The sequence below is a fragment of the Heterocephalus glaber genome, unplaced genomic scaffold (assembly GCF_053883595.1).
Source record: "Heterocephalus glaber isolate CG9 unplaced genomic scaffold, H.glaber_assembly_v1.0 deba00001429, whole genome shotgun sequence".
Classification (NCBI taxonomy): Eukaryota; Metazoa; Chordata; class Mammalia; order Rodentia; family Bathyergidae; genus Heterocephalus; species Heterocephalus glaber.
Window position 1 is genome coordinate 26,898,461 of NW_028258294.1, and position 20,418 is coordinate 26,918,878.

The 20,418-nt window shown below is 38.2% G+C and overlaps 1 long non-coding RNA gene across 1 annotated transcript in view; it reads right to left on the reverse strand.

The window, feature by feature from the left end:
* LOC110344271 (uncharacterized) overlaps window positions 1-20,415 on the reverse strand; it is a 222,320-nt gene extending 201,905 nt beyond the window's left edge. The window contains exon 1 of the long non-coding RNA XR_015451655.1: window positions 19,745-20,415. This is a non-coding gene — a long non-coding RNA (uncharacterized LOC110344271). The remainder of the gene's footprint in view (window positions 1-19,744) is intronic.
* Window positions 20,416-20,418: the final 3 nt, after the last annotated feature.

The window sequence follows — 20,418 nt, forward strand, 5'->3', positions numbered from 1 at the left end:
TCAAGTAAACATATCCACCAGACTGTTGCATATCTACAGCTACAGATCTCAGACTTATCAAACTAAATTCTACTTTCTGTTCGAGAAGTTGAAAATTATGATACTCTGAGATACTATGAAATATCAAAAAACCAAATTTACACATAATACAGATCTAAAACCAAAATAGCTATTGGTAATATTAAAATAATATCCAACATAAAAGGCTCCTAAATACATACATGGGAAAAGGAATATATTTTTCTACCTATCAGCTCATTTTTTTCCATGAAATCCCATAACACCACTATACTAAAAGTGTCAGGATGCTTGACATTACTTTAGAAATGTAATTAAGTTAGTGCATGTTAACTAAAAGAATGTTAGAAGCCGAGAATTACAATGTTATCTGATAATAATCAAGCCAGGCACAAGGACACATGGCTGTAATCCCAGCTACTGTACTTGGAAGGCTGAGGCAGAAGGATTGTAAGTTTGAGGCCTGCCTGGACAACTTAGCAAGATATTACCTCAAAATAAAATTTAAAAAGTGCTGAGGATGTAGCTCAGTGATAGTGTTCTTCTCTAGTATGCTGGAGGACCTAGGTTCAATCCTCATTACTGAAAAATATGAAACATGTAATAAAAGACTATTTAGATATCAGACCATAGAAAAATATGTTGTCAAAAATAACCTAGCAGTGTGACCTACCATTCTTCTTTAAAATCAAATTTGTCAGAAAAAGCTTCTGCAGAAAAATTTGAAGTCTGCAACATTACTAAAAAGGTACCACAATCTTTATTTTCTATAATTGTTTTTTAGGTTTTAATGTGCTTAAACAATTAAAAATAATGAAATGTTTCCATTTAACCCAGCTGTTCCCCTTCTAGGTAGCTTCCCAAAAGAGTTAAATAAATCATATTACAATTATACACATATACCCATGTTTATAGCAGCACAAGTCATAATAGCTAAATTTTGGAAGTGGCCTGTATGTCCATAAGCAAATGAATGGTTAATAAAAATGTGGTATTTATACATAATGGATACTGCTCTGCCATAAAAAGGATAAATTTTAGTCATTTGTAGAAAAATGGATGCACTATAAGACCATAATGTTAAGTGAAATAAATCAGACAGAAGTTTAAATATCACAGTTTTTCTCCTATAAGAAAACCAAAATAAAAATAAAGAGCAAAAAACAAGTTAATAGAAATGGGGACGTAGATCTTTTGGAAAAGGGAAGGGGATCAAGAGATGCAGGGAGGGAGGAGGAATGGAGAGGAGAAAATGATGAAAAAAAGGATTAAAATGTGTTTATCATACCAACTCCCTACAATAAATGTACTCATTACATACCACAAACATGTACTAATAAAAATTAAAAATTTAAAGGATAAAAAATAGTGTCAGGATGCTAATATTGAACTCAATTTTTAAAAAAAATATTCTAAGATAAACAGATGTTAAGAGAACGTGTCTGTATTTCCAAATGCCAAATGATAATATCTTACCTTGTGACTACCCTCACTTCTTTTGTTTATCTTAATAGTCTAGTAACTCTAAAAGCATCCAAGCCAACTAGTAGCTCTTTTGAACGTTGGTTTTAAGAGTACTTCAAAAGAAAAGGTGCTAAAAGGTTTTTTTTCCCTAGAGTTCATTCTCTTTATGCTACTTGTGAAAAGAGCCTCTGTTAAGACTATATATGATATCATGCCAACATTACTATCCCATGTGTAGTAGCAGGCAGTAGAGCAGCGATGGCAAACCTATAGCACGTGTGCCACGGTGGGCTGTTTGCTATCATTGAAATCTCTAAAAGGTTCACCATCACTGCAATAGAGTCTCACCAATCATTGCAACTTATCAAAAGATAGATTGTCTAAATTGTTTGTGTGGGACTGATATAATCACAAGAGTCCTTAGAAGAGGAGAATCAAGAGGGTCAGAATTGAAAAGTACATGCTCTATCACTAAATGTCTTATCATTCATTCTTTCTTCTAGTCATCTATTAAGCACCACTATGTCCTTTGTGGTAGATACAAAAGAATTAAATTATACAATATAATGATGATACTTATATGAGTCTTAAAAATTAATAGGAAAGACAATTATTAAAATTGATAGGAAAAGAAAATACTATGGTTTTTCAGAGTTCTTTACAGAAGGAAAGAGAGAAAGAGAGCAAAAGGGTGGGGGGAATGTGAGCGAGATTACCTAGGCCACTTAAAGTCCCACAACTCATAAAAAGTGAAAATTAATTTGCATTTTGGCTTCATTGTTACCAATCTTTTATTTATGGCCAAGTATATACATACATTGTTCATGATACATATTGTTTCCATACATAGTATAAAACATAAGGATTTATAGCACATAATGTTGAGGTTAACTAATAAAATGAACAATCAAAGAAAGCCCCCTTAAGCTTGCTCACACTCTGGGTAATACCTAAGCTAGATCCCTCAGGGTGCATAGCAGGTAATAAGGCAAAATGGGAAAGAAAGGAAGGCATGTTCTAGATGGAGAAAAGAGCAGAAACGAAAGTCCCAGCATAGAGGGAACATGGGCCCTTACAGGGAAACAGTAGAACATGACCATTAATGCCCAGGGAGCCAAGGGACAGAGGTGTACGAAAGAGGTAGGAAAATACTAGGAAGTAGAGGGCCCAAGTAAGCCAACATGACAAGACTTATTTCAAGGACAATATGGAAACCGCTGAAGACTTCAACTGGGAATAAATCAAGGTCAAGTTTATGTTTTTTCAAATGTGACTGCAATTATCATGTAGAGACTGGAATGTAAGCAATTAGGTATAAGGAAAAAAAGCTAGATGATGAATATCGAGCTGAGGAATTCAAGAGGCTTGTTAGTAAGACCTAACTCCCCTACTAAATAATGATAATGCCTATCATTTATTGGGAGGCTATTGTGTGCCAGGCACTGTTGTAAGGACTTTACCTATAATAACTTATTTATTCCTCCCAGAAACTCACTGAGACAGTCATCATTACTATCCCCATTTTAAAGAAAAAGAAACAGGCACAAAAAGGTCATGCATTTTGTCCCAAAACATCTAGCTAGACTCATCTCTCACTCCAATTTTATCTCATACCACTTCCACATTATATTTTAATGGCGTCAGAGTGTTTCTGTTCAACCACAATGCCATGCTGCTTCTAGTGACCTACTGAATGCCCCAGGGAAGTAGTAAACCACAGAGCCTCCCCTGCCAGATGAAGGAACCCAGCTCACTGGGCCACCTCTCTCAACTGAAGGGGTTGAGCCAAACTAGCACTTTACTCCTTCTGGTTCCCATTCTACAATTTTGTCTGGAAAACCAAGATTCTTCAGCCTATTCTTTACCCAGGGAGAATATATAGGGCTTGAAGGTGTAGCTGCAGCCCAAGACTATGGATGACCTTGAGCCTGGCTCATAGACCTAGAGATTTGAGTAGACATTTGCACCCTATGTTTCTCTCTCTGATTGCAAAACCAGCCCCTCTATACCCACTCCACTCTACTCCCATCCCCAAGACAGCTCACTACCCAACATTCTCCAGGACCTCCTCTTCACTTTAATGAAACCAAAATCTAAACTATTCATGGCTATTTCTGAGTTGCAAAACCATGAATGACTTTTGTTTTTGTTTTTAGACTTCACATAAGGAACATGTGTTAGTTATTTTAATCAGGGAAATAAAAACATTTCTAAAATGTGTTCTTAATCAGGTATCTAATTTTTGGCACTCAGTTTCTGAAGATTCAATTCAGTAATTATATTAATCTGGGAGCTCCAAACAATATTTAATTTACAAAAGATCCAAATTTAAAATAGGCTATGCCATATAGCTTGCAAGTAAGAAATCAATAAAATGACAAAATATTAAAAGTTGAAAGTGTCTTCATAGCATCAGCTCCAGTGATTTTCAAACCATGTGCCCATGAATCTTAGGGTTCTGTAGATAAATTCCAGGGTCATAGTAAAAGGTAAAGGGATGACAAAAATGAGTCTGGATCTAGATAGCCCACCTTTTCTGCAAACAAACTATCTCTATTTTTTCTTCATAAAAGGAGATTTTCTTGATGCACAATATACCTATAGTCTTCTTTCCATCTCAATTACTATCTCTCTATCTGACCATCATCTCTATAAGTAGATTATTGTAATAACTTTATTATCTAGTCTGTTTGCTTCCACACCTGCCTCTCATTCCAATTTCATCTCATACCATCCCCTCTTTACTTTGTGCCTACTGTATTCATGTCATATTTGCTTTTTATATATTCTCTAAACATATTTGTATTAGCTAAAATAGAATAGAATATGCTGGGGCAATTTAAAAAACCACTCAAAAATATGAGTGGTTCAATTACATGATTATTTCTCACTCATATTGGAGTCTACTATACCCCCCCATAAGAAGTGACTCAGGCTCATTCCCTTTTAGAACATCTACATGGTCTATATGTTGCATTCATAATATTAAAGGAGGTGGGGGAGGGGCTGCCCAGGCTCAGAAATGGAACTGTGGCCAATTGTCAAGAACTCAGTCACAAGACTTCAACTTAAGTGCAAGAAAACTTAGTAGACAATCTTCCATAATGCCTAGAAAAGGGGAAATGATACAGAATTTGGTGAAAAGTTGATGAACCACAGGATGGTTTCTATTATTGCAACTCAGCACAATTGCAATTGCTCTTACTTTTTCATAAAATATTCTTTCCTTAGGCCTTTGGCCATGAGTCTTTCTTTTCTTTCAAGTTTAAGCCATTTTAATCTCTAAGAGACCTTTTCTAATCACCTTGACCAAAGTAGTCTGATATGGCAGAGAATGCTAGTTACCTCTCATTATCCTTTTTCTCTTTCACTTTTGGAGCAAAAAAATCCTTTATGTTTAGCTAAGTGTGTTGTTTCCCAGCTAGAAAATCTACATTCTCTACTTTTCTTTGCAGCCAGATGTATTAGTCAGTTTTCCTGTTGCTGGGAAAAATACCTGACACCAGAAACTTAAAGGAGAGATTTATTGTGGTTCTGGGTTTTCAGAGGTTTCAGTACATGGTCTGCTGGCTCTAAGGCAGAAACTTCAGGTGAAAATGCATGATAGAGAAGAGCTGCTCAATATTGGCATATGGAAAGCAGAGGGCAGAGGAAGAGCACGAGAAAGGAAGAGGCCAGTGACCAGATGTAGTCCCCAAAGTCATACCACCATGACCTACCCAGACATACCCAAAAATCTGCTTTACTAACCTTAGAGGCATCTTTCAAGCCAGTCTGGTTGACAATCAAGACTAAGTGTCACACTAGGTTTGTTTTAGGCAATGAGATTTAAGTGTTATGTAAAAATGTCTAAAAATGGCTTTCATTCACTCTTTCCTCCCTTCTACTGCCTGCCTTGGTGCCGTCCGGATTGATTTCAACAGCCATCTTGAACTATGAGAGACAACTTTCTATGTAGGGTAGTGTATCAATTCAATGAGTGTGTATCACTGGTGACTTTGTAGTGTCACATAACAGACTCAGACTACTTGTCTCAGAATTTCTTGAATGAGAGAAATTAATTTCTGTCTTATAATGCTATTATTTTTGTAAACTTCCAATTTAGTACAATCTCCTTACTATAGATAAGGAAACTGAGGTCTTATGACTAAGTGATCATAAAGATGAAAGTCCAGGAAAGAATTCTCTAACTTCTAGTTTAGTACACTTCACATGTCAATCTTATCATGAAGATTTCAGTACAAATAAAACCCAAGCCAAACAAAACTATGCCACTTTTATGAGGCAAATGTGTAAGACACACACAGTCCCTGCCCTTGTCATGACAAGTGCATAAATAAAGAAATAAAATACAACACAATAAAGAGACATGTATTTTAACACAGAATTATGTGGAGGGTAGTTTAATTCTGACTCACAATATCAAGAAGGCAAAAAAAAAAATAACATACAGATCAGGTCGTGAAGGGCAAATAGGATTTTTTCCAGATAAGGATAAAAGGTAGGGAGTAAGAGGGATATTCTACAAAGATTGAACCAGAGTATAGAGGCATGAAAGAACATGGAATGTCCAAGGAGTGATCAGAGCAGAAAAAGCAAAAAGGTAACAAATGAGTGTAGAAATTTAGGCTAATAATACACTCTAAAGGTCATGTATACATACACAGGATCCAGTGCCCCAGGAAAAGTCATAACATGGAAGTTCAGTAGATTTATATCCTAAAAGAAGTCCGCTTTCTATTACTGGGATTGACTCAACTACATACACAGATATTCCTTTCCTTATAATGAGGTTACAACCCTGTTAAACCGCCTATAAGTTTAAAATATTGCAAATCAAAATGTATTTAATATGTCTAATGCTTCTACACATCCTAGTTTGGCAAGCCAATGAACTATAGAGAATTCTTCTCATGATCAGAGGAGGCATGGCTTCCTGCCACTACCCAGCAACACAACAGAATATTGTAGAGCATACTGATAGTCCAGAAAAAGATAAAAATTCAAAGCACAATTTCTACTGAATGCATATGGCTTTTACGCCACTGTAAAATCAAAAACTTAGAAGTTGAACTTTTGTAAGTCAGAGTTCATGGTCCAGAGACCTTGAGGTCTCCACTCATCCTGTGAAACTATGTGACTTAAACTAGGCCAATCAGATGCTCCTGCATTGGACCCTGACTCTTGAGGAGAAAACTGAAGACCTCAAACAGCTGTCCCTCTAGTCATCAGCAGGTCAGGGTCATTTACATAGTGCTCCTGCCACCTTGTTACCCACTTAAACTAACCTCAATGCAACCAGCCCCTGTGCTAGTCTGGCTCTTATTCATCTTGTCCATTCTCTGAGATTTCACTGTTCTTCTGATATATTTATTTTTGCTTATATGAAACTAAATGGTTTATATAGCTTAAAGAAAACTAACATGTAAGGTATATTACAAGTTAAATTGAATTCTAGAGAAACAATTCTGATAACTAAGTATATTGGAACTAGGACAATAGAGACTGAGGACAGTGAACTAGTTAGGATGGACTAATCATAGTTTGAATCAGGGAATCATGAACAAGGAGGATAAGACTGGGGTTCCTTCTTGGATTTTCCTTAGCATTTGGTACTCTACATCTTAGTTAAAATTTGGCCTCCATGTAATGTGGGTCTTATATGATATTTTAATAGCTATTTTATTGTCTCTATGATAAAGTGAACAGAGGAAGTTTGAAAAGTTATACAGGTTTTTTAAGGTCATAAAATATGCAGCTTTTCCAAGAACTTGATTTGTTGTACAGCAATTTCCAAACTTATTTGATGATGGAAATTTTCTTAGGACAACCTCTCCCAAAAATAGTTTTAAGCTGGGCATGGTAGCACATGTCTATAATCCTAGTACTCTGAGAGGCTGAGGCAAGAGGAACACAAGTTCAAGACCAGCCTAAGCAACATATCAGCTTAGCAAAATCCTATCTCTGGATGGATGGATGGATGGATGGATGGGTGGGTAGACAGGTGTGCAGACTGAGGATGTAGCTCAGTGCAAAGGCTCTGGGTTCAATCCCTAGTACACCAAAAAATTTTTTAATATAAACATGGATGTAAAGGCAGATGGCCTCTTTGGTTGATTATCAATTCAAATTATGTTCCAAGGAGATGGTAGTAGATCAATGGGGCCAACAACTGTAGAATCAAGACTCTATTTTTCTATAAAAATATCTTAGTTACTTTTCTCTTACTGCTGAGACAAAATACCCTACACCCAAAGGTACGGGGAAAAAGGTTATTTGGCTTACGGTCTGTAGAGGTTTCTGTCAATAATCAGCTGGCTCCTAGGCAGTGTGGTACCAGCAGAGGGGTGCCACAGAGGAGAAACAGTTAATGGCACCCAAAAGGTAGCAAAAGCAATAAGGGGAATTTAACAGTGTCTTTCTGCCCCTTTTATCTTTTTCAGATTACCAGGATTAGGGCAGTGCCAAACGAATCACTCACGTGTAGTGGTTTAGTAACCACATTTCCTTACTCCCAGCATCACACACTCTAGATTCAGCCACCTCTGAAAAAGAATGCCCCACCTCATCTGCATGAGGCTTTGGGGGCACATCTAAACACAAGCCATAACAACCAATCTCCCACTTCCATGAACAATTATCTTCAGACACCCCCCACCAACAGTTGTTTTGATCTCTGAACATATACATCACAACATACTTAGAAAAGTGGAATCTGTCTCCCCTCTCCTTTAATCTGTGCTGGCCTGTGCCTTGCTTTGTGACCAATAGAATACAGTAGAAGTGATGCACTATGACTTCCAGGTCTTGAACTTCATGCTCTGGCCATTTCTGTATTCCACTATTGAAGACTAAACCACTAATGTAATGAAGTCCAACTACCTGGCTTGAGACTGCGCCCATGTGCAGAGACACTAGTGTAGAAGAATGAGATAGAGAGAATGTGTGTTTTACCTGTATTCCAGTTCTTCCAGCTTCCCCACCAAGGTAGGAGATTTGGGAGGAAACGCATTCCAGCCAGCACTACCTTGGAGCCTGGAGTACATATTTCTGAGAATATATAAGTGGTACTTTCAGCCAGGAGATTTTGAATATTTGAATAGATACAATAAATAACTGCTATACCAGCTCTGTGACCCAGGAAAAGGTACATAGCCTTTCTACGCCTCAACATTTTTACCTGTAAAACATAAAGAATAACTCTTTAAAGGAAGATGAAAAGATGAAATGGGATAATATATGTAAAGAGACTATCCAGGGAATTGACAAAGCTAAGTACGTACTGATTGTGTGTGTATGTGTGTGTGTGTGATGCTAGAGATTAAACCTAGAGCTTGGCATATGCTAGGTAAGTGCTCTACCATTGAGATATATCCCCAGTCTGAATATTATTAAAGGTAAATACTGGAAAAATGCTAGCTATTATCATATTCCAATTCCATTATTTCTTCTTAATAATCAAGAATAATGAATATAGCTGTGTACAGTGGTGCATGCCTGTAACCCCAGTATTTGGGAGGCTGAGGCAGGAGGATTGCTATGAGTTCAAGGCCAGTCTGTGCTACATAATGAATTCAAGGCCAGCCTAAGAATATATAGCAGGACACTGACTCAAAAACAAAACAAAACAAAAACAAATACAGACAATTATGAAGTACATTTCAGAGTATGTTTACCAATGTTAGAAGAAAATAGCTGTCCCCAATATTAATGCTTTCCACTAGGGAAATTTTTCTCTAAATTCACCTTCTCTCTCATTACAAAGGTGAATGGGCTTGGGTAACTTGGGTAACACACACACACACGCATGCATGCACATACACATACACAATTTTTTTTGATGTGGTGGAATAAAGATACTAAAGGTCCTGAACATGTGGGTTTGGCCTCCTCTTTCCTGCTTCACCCAGAATGGAGAATGGGTGTGAGCCTTTGCATTCTTTCAGAGATGTTGTTATAGCATGAGCATCAGAGAGCCAGGAGCAAGCACCCTAAATTGAACATTACACAAGGCAATGTCCATCAGCAAAAGCTTACTGATTCTTTTTATCTTACTTCTCAATTAGTTCAGAGCTTAAGCAAGGGAGACAGAGCCCATGTACTAGGCTCCCTGAAAGACACAAAAACCTATATTGCTGAGGTTAACCTATATTAAGACAATTCCATGGGGAAAGCATTCTCCATTCAGTATCCCTAGAAACAGTAGGAAACTCTGCCCAAGCACACAGCCAAGGACTGAATTCTCATTTCCTAACATAAGATTCTGTATTATTGTTTCTAAAAGTGATTGTCCAGCTGGCTTTGTGACCCCTCAATCCCTCTGGTTGCTGTCTCAAAAACTTTTTCTACAAATTCAGAGAAATTAGTGATTATTTTATCTTTGTTAAGACGGGAAATTCATGTTTCCCACAAGGAGTCTTTTAGGCCTGACCTAGATAAAACCAAATGGGCTATCTCTGCATTCTTCTGGATTCAAAGAGTAGCAGCAAATGCTGAGAAGGGTGTGTGCTTTAGCACAGGGTGCAATGAATTTGAGTCTTCCTTAATTAAAAAGGGATTTAGGGAATTTACTTTATCAAGATCCTTGGATGATTCAAAGAACACATTTTTTTGAGATAAGTGATCATGTTACGGAGAGTAATATGAGATATTATTAAGGATTCCATAAATATTTAGAGAATGACAAAGAATTTTAATGATGCATGGTAGAAAATTTTCCTTCTTCTAAAAAATAATTCAAACTAATGGAAGATCTTGAAAGACATCTCAACTATTTCATTCCAGGCCTCACATAAAAACAGAGATAGGTCCTGAGATGGTGCTATGAAAAAGGAGCCACTTCACAACCTTTTTGATATTTCAGTCCTGACTTTAACTATTAAGTGAAATTCAAGTGAACTATAGAAAGCATCTTCTCAGGATTGCCTTTCTGGATTCATAGATAAACTCCCAAGAGTAGATACCAGTAGTTTATACTGTCAGCCTTTCTGATCAAAGATGTGTCTATTGTTCAGGGATTATCTGCAGATTATCATCTCTGTAAATCATTGAATCATATAGTACAGAACAGGAATTGACTTTACAAATTATTTATTCCACCATTCCACTTGACCAGCAGATAAACTAGAGTGTAAACCCACAGGCAATTAAAGGCACCATCAGGAACCACCTCCAACCCCTGAAAGTTGCAATTTTTTCACTATATATGATGCTGAAAGGAGGAATTAGAAAATTTGGCACTTGTAGATTGAAGTAGAGGGATAAAGGTAATATATGAAAAAGAAAATTATCCTAATATCTGGTATAACATTCCTTATGGTCGTAGGGGTGGGGGTATCTGCCTTTACTTGAAAAAATACCTGCTATGAATACCATTGACCAGATGACTTAAACAACAGATATTTCTTTTCTTACAGTTCTACAGTCTGGACGTTGGAAAGGCAGCAGTCAGGTGTTGGTGAGGTCACTCTTCCTGGCCTAAAGATGGCTGACTTCTAACTGCCCTCCCATTCAGTAGAGAAGAAAGAAGAGCAAAGAAATAAATCTCTGGTATCTCCTTTTAAAAGGGCACTAATCCTATCATGAGGACTCCACCCTCATGACATCATCTAAACCCAATCATTTTAGAAAGGCCTCACCTCCAAATAACATCACATAGGATCAGGACTTCAAAATTTGCATTTGGATTGGGGGATACAATTCAGTTCACAGCACTAAGACGCTTGGAAGGAACAGACTCTAAGGACACTGCAAGCTGAGACATCAAAAGTGATCATTTCAAGCATCAGAATATTTTATGTAATTCCAATGACATTTTCTGTATGAGAGTAATTCATACCATTATAAATGTTTTCCAATGTGAATCATATTACAAAATCCTTAATTTTATATTTCATTTAAATTAATGAGGAAAAAGTTTATAATATATTTTAAACAAAGTGTTACTATATAATATTAACAACTATAATTGTAGTTAATAACTAAAACCTCTTGGAAAAGATGAAAGAAATATTTGATTCAGATGTAACTTTGACTAAAATATTTACTTTAGAAATAAAAACATTCTTATTTTGGTATATCACTATGTATAATTAAAATCAATATTTTATAGAAAGGCTGGTTATTTTATACTCTAAAAGCTTTTGTCAATTCATGAGTAAAATCTGCAATTATAAATTTTTTTAAAAAGTGAACATTAAATTGTTTTAAATGAGAAAGAACTTTTTTCTATACAAGAACTGTAATGTAATGACATTGGTGGTGGTTGTAGTGTATGGATAGTATAAGAAATAAGACAATAGAAAATTGTGAGAGGCAAGGAGAACTGCCAAATTAACCAAAGGCAGAGATATCATGGAGGTGACAGACATAATTAGGGGGAATCTCCTGTTGTGGGATACTTGAAGGGCTTTGATGTAAGGGATGCCTAATATTCAGATTTTTAGTCTGCTTACATTTGCTTTAGTGGAAACATCCTCTGCTCCTCAAAATTTCAGTTGATTTTACTACACAAACAATATGCTCTATGAAGTGAGTCTTCTTTTGGGAATCAAAAAAAGGGCCTAGTGGGCCAGGGATTTAGCTCAGTGGTTTCACCGCCTGCTGCACAAGTGCAAGGACCCGAGTTCGATCCCCAGTACCGAAAAACAAAACAAAACAACAAAAAAAAGGGCCTAGTTTTACACTTTAAATTTCTCTACACAATAATGGATATATAGACTGACAAAACTATCCATGAACTCTTAGAAAGCCAAAGATGACCTAGAAAATGTAACCCCTCTCATTAATATAGAAGCCAATGTTACCTGGATCCCAAAAAGCAGGGAGCCTTCAGCTAACATGGCTTAAACAAAACATCACAAGCATTTATTCCATGTGGACCAAAGACATTATCAAGGCCTATCTTGAGAAGACTTCATGTGGAGAAAGACCCGCCTTACTGAATATCTTAAGGTTATGTCCAGGCCCCCAGCTCTCAGCTAAGCAATTCCTAGTGAGACAGCTGATGTATCAACTGTCTTCTTTCTCTCTTAGTCACCAAGAAAAGCCAAAGGTTCTTTTTCTTTTTCTTTTTTTAAAGGCTAACATATACATGTAGTGTTTTCTTTGTTTGAGGGTGGGAGAAAGTAAAAACTTTCAAGTAAGTTGTCTTTTCTTTCCCATAAGTGATCAGACCATCTTATTTGAGTATTTATAAAAACAGTTACACTTTAGAGGCACATGTTTCATTCCCTCTCCCAGCCCTGATGAAAGATGACTCCAAATGTAATAAAAAAGGGCTCCAGAGAAATCTGTTTATTTACTCCAAATATCTCAGCTAATGAGAAAGCCAGTCTGAACTCCTTTTCCTCAAGGCCTTTGCAGCCAAGCTCCCTGGCAGCATCCTTGGCGTGGGCACTCTGATCTGCTCCTTCTGCCTCTATGGTTCTGTGAGGCCCACTCTCACTCCAAGCTTCTCATTATTAGAAACCCATCACTCACCCCTGCTGATGCCTTTATTGTGCTCCCCCCAGCCCCACTAGCCTCTACAGTCCCCTCTCCCTCACTCCACTCCATCCCTCCCACTCTCTCATCCTTAGGTGTGGCTCCGGGCAAGAAGCTGCCTTTGATGGATTCCACAGACCTCTGACCTCACTTTGAAGTCCCCACAGTTTAATCAAACATGCCTACCCCAAGACTCAGCACTGCTCCCTGCACTGGCTTACAAACTCATTAGGAAGCCTGAAGGATCTGAGGGACCCAGTTTGCCTCTTATGTGAGAGACTAATAAGGAGCTCTAAAGGAAAAAGAAGTGATGACTGCATATGCACAACCAAGAAACCTGAGCTTCCTTTTGGAAGGAAGTAGAGAGGACTGCCCTTGTCTAGCTCTAACCAGGATTGCAGAGCTGAGGCTTTAGGGACAGAAAGACTGAGTTAGACAAGGGCTAGATCTCAGCTCTGCTTGGCTGAGATTGACCTTGGGCAGGCCATGTCCTCAGAGTTTTTGACTGGTAATCACCCCTTTAAGTCTTTGTGAGATGTGTTAGTTACTTTTCTCTCACTGCTGAGACAAAATATCTGACACCCAAAGTTAGAGGGGAAAGGGTTTATTTGGCTTACAGTTCGTAGAGGTTTCAGTACATAACTGGCTGGCTCCAAGCCAGGAATGGCAAACAGGCATTTCAGAGGAGAAACAACATGGTGTGCACGAGGTAGCAAAGGCAACAAGGGACTTAACTGTCTTTCTGCTCCTTTTATCTTATTCAGACTACTGGGATTAGGGTGGTGCCAAACCAATCACTCATGTGCAGTGGTTTAGTAACCACACACCCTTAATCCTAGCACCACGAATTCCAGATTTAGCTACCTTAGAAAAAGACTGAATGAGGCTTTGGGGGGAATCTAGACATAAGCCACAACATGAGGATTAACTGACTAAAGTATTTAGCATAGTACACAACAAAATATGATCCCCAAAGCATTAACTATTAGTCAGACCTTGGTAATCAACTGCTTTGAAACACTTTAAATTTGGTACTTGCTGCATTTTGTCAGAAAAATTTTGTCCTGATACTCATCATATGTTTGGAACTGAATGCATAAGCTGCAAATCATCAGGGTCAAACAACTGGTTTGGTATTCCTTGTTTTTGGTACTCGTCACACCTCCCAGAACCAATTAATGACAACTACTGAAGTACCACATTATTGTTGTTTCTAGAATTCAACTACAGTGAATGGTAAAGCCTTCACTGGGCAGCCCACAGAGACACACATTTGTCCTCCCACTGAGATTGCTAGGAGTTTGAGGTGAAGGAGTAATTTCCTATCATTTAAGATGGTATTGTATATTCAGATACCATTAATTATCTAAGTCCTAAGAGAATAGTCATAAAATTATTTAAGTGGCTAACAGCCATTGCCCATTGACTTTGGACTAAGTAATTGGATGAGCAATTGAAATATAACCATAACACTTTGGTAAATTTTATACTCCAAATTTTACATAAAAGGAAATGGAGACTGAAAGTTTGCATGACTTGTTTAAGGGTCTTGTATCAGCCACAGAAATCAATTCACCCAATCTTGAAGAGATGATGAAGCACCCAGAAACTAACAACAATGTTAAGCTGTTAGCATCCCTAGGCTTAAAAGGACTGAGTAAGGTTTACTAAGGAGAAATGATGTTATCTTAATCCAGGGAGACCCACAGCCATAAAGAGTAGCCCCCCGGGCCAGGAATTTAGCTCAGTGGCACCGAGCCTGCCTCACAAGCACAAGGTTCTGAGTTCGATCCATGGTACCACAAAAAAAGAGTAGCCACTCAACAGAACCTATTGCTGTAACAGGGAGGCAAGAAAGGGACAGGGGATAATAGCTGTATTGGAATTAAGCACTTATATCTCAACCATTCTCTTCTTGTGAACTCTGATATCTTGCTTGTACCCCCCCCCCCATTGAGTGATCCCAACAAGAAACCAGAGGACAAGGGAGCTGGTGTGAGGCAGTCCATAGAGGTCAGTATTCCTAAGCATAGGGAGAAATTGAGGAGGAAGACTAGACTATGGGCTGAGGAGTACAAATACAAATGGAGAAAAATCTAGAGCCACTCAGCTTCAAAATGGGAAATGTAGGACCTCACTCAACTTGGAAGTCCAACACCAAGTTCAGTTTCCACTAAACAGATATTAGCATAGGTTTCTTCAGTAAATGAATCCAAATTCCACTTATATTCCAAATATAAGTGAATAAAAATTATAGAACTAAACAAATCTGAATTTGAATCCAAGGACCATTATCATCTTTCTCTGACCCTTTATGAAAGTGTTTGTCCCGTTTGGCTCATTCCAAGACTCATGCCTCTTCTGTACTGAGGACCCTTTTGGGGGAAGCAGCCCTGCTGAGTTAACTGCCTTACCCCCCACCTCAACCTCACTCACCCTCACAGAATTATGGTAAATTATAGAGTCTCCATTTGGTTACACAGCACAACACATTCAACAAACATCTACCATGTGCTAGAAACTCCTCAAGGCTCTCGAAGTCAACAGGGAAAAAGTAGGCAATAATTTCTGTCTCTGTGGGGCTTTCATTCAATAATATAACAACTAAGCAAAAATTTTCATATATTAGATGATGACAAAGGCTAGGAAAAAATAAAGCAGAGAAGGAGTATGAGGGGTAATAGCATGGGGGAGTGCTTACCCCTTCAAATAGGGTGGTCAGAGAAGGCCTCATCAAGAGGTTGAAAATATGGAATGATTCCCAAATTTGCATGTCATGTAAATGTTAGTTATTATTACTGTCAAAGAAAATTGAAGATTCTGACAAGCTATTCACTCAATTGTTTTTCCCCCACAGATGCCAAGGGCATGCACTTACAAAGGTTTGAAAATTGCTCTTAGATACTGTGGGTTTAGCACAAGGATACAAGTGAATATAGGATAACACAGACTACTATACATTTCTCTCCTTAGCTGCTCTCAGTTCCAGCAATTTTAAGGCTAAGACATAGAACAGCTCTCAGAGAAAAATGGGTCACCTCTGGGAAAACAGACTTTGAGCTCATATAACTCGCCCTTTCTGAGTGTATTTGAGAAGTAAGTGTTGGCTGGCTTGGGTTGCTGACATTTCATATGGACTCCTCTATTGGAGAGAGCTCTTACACAAGTTAGGTCAAAAACAGCATCTTCTCTTGTGATCATCTATTGTTGGATGTTCTTGGTTTGATGCAGAATAGCCAGAATAGGCCAAAGTATACTGAAACAGTAAATTAACTGAAATCCCAGGAGCCTAACCCAGTAAAAAGTTTATTTGTGACACATTCAACATCTATTCTTGATTTGATAACCATCAAAGATAGCCCCTTCCAAGACTGCTTCAATCTTATGCCTCCACCAACTCTACATACAACTTCCTCTTCAATAGTACAGGAAGACAGTGCCTGCACATTTCAGGTGTGCTCTGGCATTTCACCCTGGAAGTGATGAGTACTACATTTGCTCATAAATTCATTGTCCAGATAGAGTGATATGGCATCATGGCCCTACCTTCTGACAATAAGGTCATGTGACTACTTCTCTACCAGGAACAAAAGAGAGCAGATGTTGGAGAGGTTTAGCACTATCTACCAGAATTGCTTTCCCTGCTTCAGGTAGCTGGGCAAGGCAGTAAAAGGGGTTGTAGGCCATGGGTACTAGCTTAGCGCATTTTGTACAGAAAGAATGGCTAAAAGCTACTTTCTCCAGAAGGTGTCTATTAGAGCTTCCTGGATTACTTTCTACTACATACCCAAAACAAAACATGACAATAAGCCTTTTGAAAATTCTTTGTAAATCCATTGAGTTTAATGTTATTTCTTAAGTGGGATTAATGTTATTTCTTAACGATATAGACCATAAAAATTACTGTGAAAGTCATACAGCAGTAGTTTGTCAAAATTCATATCTAGTGAATACATAACTTGCCCTCAAGGACAAGGGATTACTTAATTAGTCTCTCTCAGAGGTTGCTGACAAAATGACTCAGCTACAAGAAACACTCACTAGCCTAACTACTTGTATATGACAGTGACTAGGTTTCCGTGTGTTAGAAAAGGTCTCCTAGAAGAGATGGTCTAAGTGTTCTTCATCATGCTCATCTTCCTGCATCATGAGGACATCCTCACCCTCAACTGGTATTTCATAATTGTTGTATCAAAATTTAGACTACTGGTTATTTTTGATGAATGGAAAGGAGTGGGTGTAACTATGGAAATTCATCAATAAATACCCGCTCATCTTGTCACCCAAAGTGGTGATATCAGTGTTTGTAGGATCTGTTTTCTCTAAGTCCTATTATACAGAAGTCTACTATGCAGTTATCCTTACATCAGTGACAGCCAAAATATTTCCTTCATCAGCTCTATTCTCTATCCACTCTCAGTAGATCCTCAGTAATTACTTAATATTTTCTGCTATGTTAACAGCTTCAGGAAGGATACTTGAGCACTTAAAAATTCACAAAAGAGGCCGGGGATTTAGCTCGGTGGTTTCGCCACCTGCTGTGCAAGCATAAGGACCCAAGTTTGATCCCTAGTACCAAAAAAGATAAATAAATAAATAAATTCACAAAAGAACTTTTGGGAGTACACACATCATGGTAACCAATCATTCTGGTCTTCTGAATGCCCTGAGTCCCAAAGAACTCTTCAGTCCTGAGGAAGACTGCACATGCAGACAACTGGTCACCTTATATAAGCCCACTGTAATTTTTTGATAATGTTGGTGCATGCACATAAATGTACATTTTCCTATAGAGAAAGTCTAAGACTAGTCATATCCTCAAAGGGCCCATAAAAAATGAATACACCACTAATTATGAATATTCCAGAAGAGCAGAGGATTAAAAATCTCTAACACCAATCACCAAGAAGAGATCTGAGGTGACTGAATAATGGAGCCCAGCACTTACTTCCTCCTTGATAAAGGACAACCAAAGTCACAAGTGTGTATCTGAATTTTGAGATGAGTGAATGTGGAAGAACACTGGGACTCATCAAGAGAACGATGAACTTTTTAAGATTCTGAGACCTGGAACAACAGTATAGTAGGAGAAACAAAATACCCTGGCACCTGCCATCCTGGCTCCACAGCTAGAGGAGGTATAGTCTCCTCTATATATGAATGAAAGGGTGAATCCCAGAACTATCAGTGCAGACACTGGCAATCTTAGCTGCTGGAAAGTTTCACAATCTTCACAGGCTTGCATAAAATAAGTAACCTGAAATCTGCACAGTACTACACTTGCTTTGGAAAAGGATCTCACATCCTCCCCTCAAAGGATTCAGGAATGCAGTAGTCAGGAGAAGTGAGATCCTCTCTGAGTTTAGATTGATCTAGGGTTCAGAAACCCTTGCACATTCCCGCATCTGGAACTGCACAGATATTCCACTGTACTAGATTTGGGAGCATCATGAATGCAACTTGCCTCAGTAGATTTACTCTTACTCAAGCCCACTGGGTTACCTATACTGTAAGAGACAGATGCTAGAATGCAGAGGGCAATAATACTCTAGAGAGCCAGAAGACCAGGACATTTGACATCTGAGGCCAAAGGTGTGATTGGCTATATATGAACTTATTAAAAGTCCAGGAATAAGGCAAGGGACCACACACACAAAAAAAGCCAACAATATTTTGCCTCCAAGAAGCACACTTCATCTGTAAACACACACAGAGACTCAAAGTGAAAGGTCAAAAAATGATATCCTATGCAAATAAGCCTAAAGCAAGCAAGAATAACTATACTAAATCAGAAAAAAATGGACCTTAAAACAAAAGCTATAGGAAGTGACAAAGAAGGTTACTAGGCAATGATCAAGCAATCAATTCAACAAGATGTAACAACTGTAAGTTTATGTTCCAACAATGTTAGAACACTCAATTTTATAAAACTAAACACTATTAAATCTAAAGGGGGAGACAGGCTTCAATACAATAATACTGAAAACACTATGCTCACCAGGAAGTACTAAGCACCACTCCCACCTGTCCACAGGAGATCCCTATGTTCACTTATTCAATATTTCTTAATTGCTCAGAGGTAAGTCTTGATGTTTCCCCCTGCCTCTTTCCTATCTTCTATTCAAGGGATATTCACAGATCATATGGATTCTTCTTGGCTAGCAAAGTTACCTAATTGTTCTTTGACATCATCCCTAAGGTCTGCGATGAAAATGTTTCCTTACTTTTGGACACAAAAATTTTTTCCTTGTCTCACTGACTCATCTAATTTCTACATGTTTTAAAACATAAGAGCCTAGAGCCAGAGATTTAGCTCAGTGGTTTCGCTGCCTGCTGTGCAAGCACAAGGACCCGAATTTGATCCCTGGTACCAAAAAATAACATAACAGCCTAAAGTTGAATGACATTTTTACATATAATCTTCAGGGACGTTTCTTCATTAATATTTTTAAGTAAGCAACGAGAAGAGTTTTCTCCCATCACAACAGATGGTGGAGTGAATTTAGACATAAAAATCAGTGCTTCAGACCTTAACAGCAGTCAGCTCCACAGCACTGAAATGCTTTGATACTTTGATGCCAACTTTATCAAGCACAAGTGAATAATCCACTCAATACTTAAATCATGCCTAATACCTAAAACAAGCGAGCAAAGTGGTTGTTCAGGACTGGATGAGTCAAATCATTTTTATAGAGCATATAACTAATTATGCCATTTCAACAAACAGATGGGGAGGCTTCACACATATTTTTAACTGATATGGATGACACTTTGATACCTCAGCTGCTGGAATTTTCACTGTGGATTCAGACCAGAGTAACTCTTTAATATCCTTCTTTCTTGCTCCTGTTATCTGTCAAGGAAAATCAGTGTTGTTACATGAGACCCAAACACATAGGTCAAGGTCATTAAGTTTTAGTGAATACACAGCCATTTCGAGAGTTCTCAACTCTTATAAACTAAATCTCTTTTAACTAGTCCTCCTTCTCGGCAGCTCCTCTTTTCATGGCCAAATACTCTCCATACCTATCCATTGATACATCACAGATACCCGTTGAACAGTGTTGAGACATTTTTCCAATTTGCTCTTGAGTTTCCTCTATCAAGAGCTGCCATAAGCCAAGCTAGCTGCTCTCTAGGAGAGCCCTGATTCCGCACAGAGATTCAGATGTGTCATGTGTGTCGGGTGAGACAGGATGAGGGTGTGAAACCAAAATTCATGAAACAAGAAACTTACTACTCACAGGTCCCAGAGAGGTTGGGGTGCTGAAAGGAGACTGACGGGAAGTCTAGAAGTCCATAACAGCAGAGAGCTCAATAAGCAAGGAGGAGCGAAAGGAAGCAAGAGATGTCTGGAAGGGCTTGCTTTAGGAAGCTCCACAACATTATCCCTTAGGCTTTCCCATGCAGGTTGTGGATTGGGTGGTTCAAAGAACACACCTACAAGGAAGG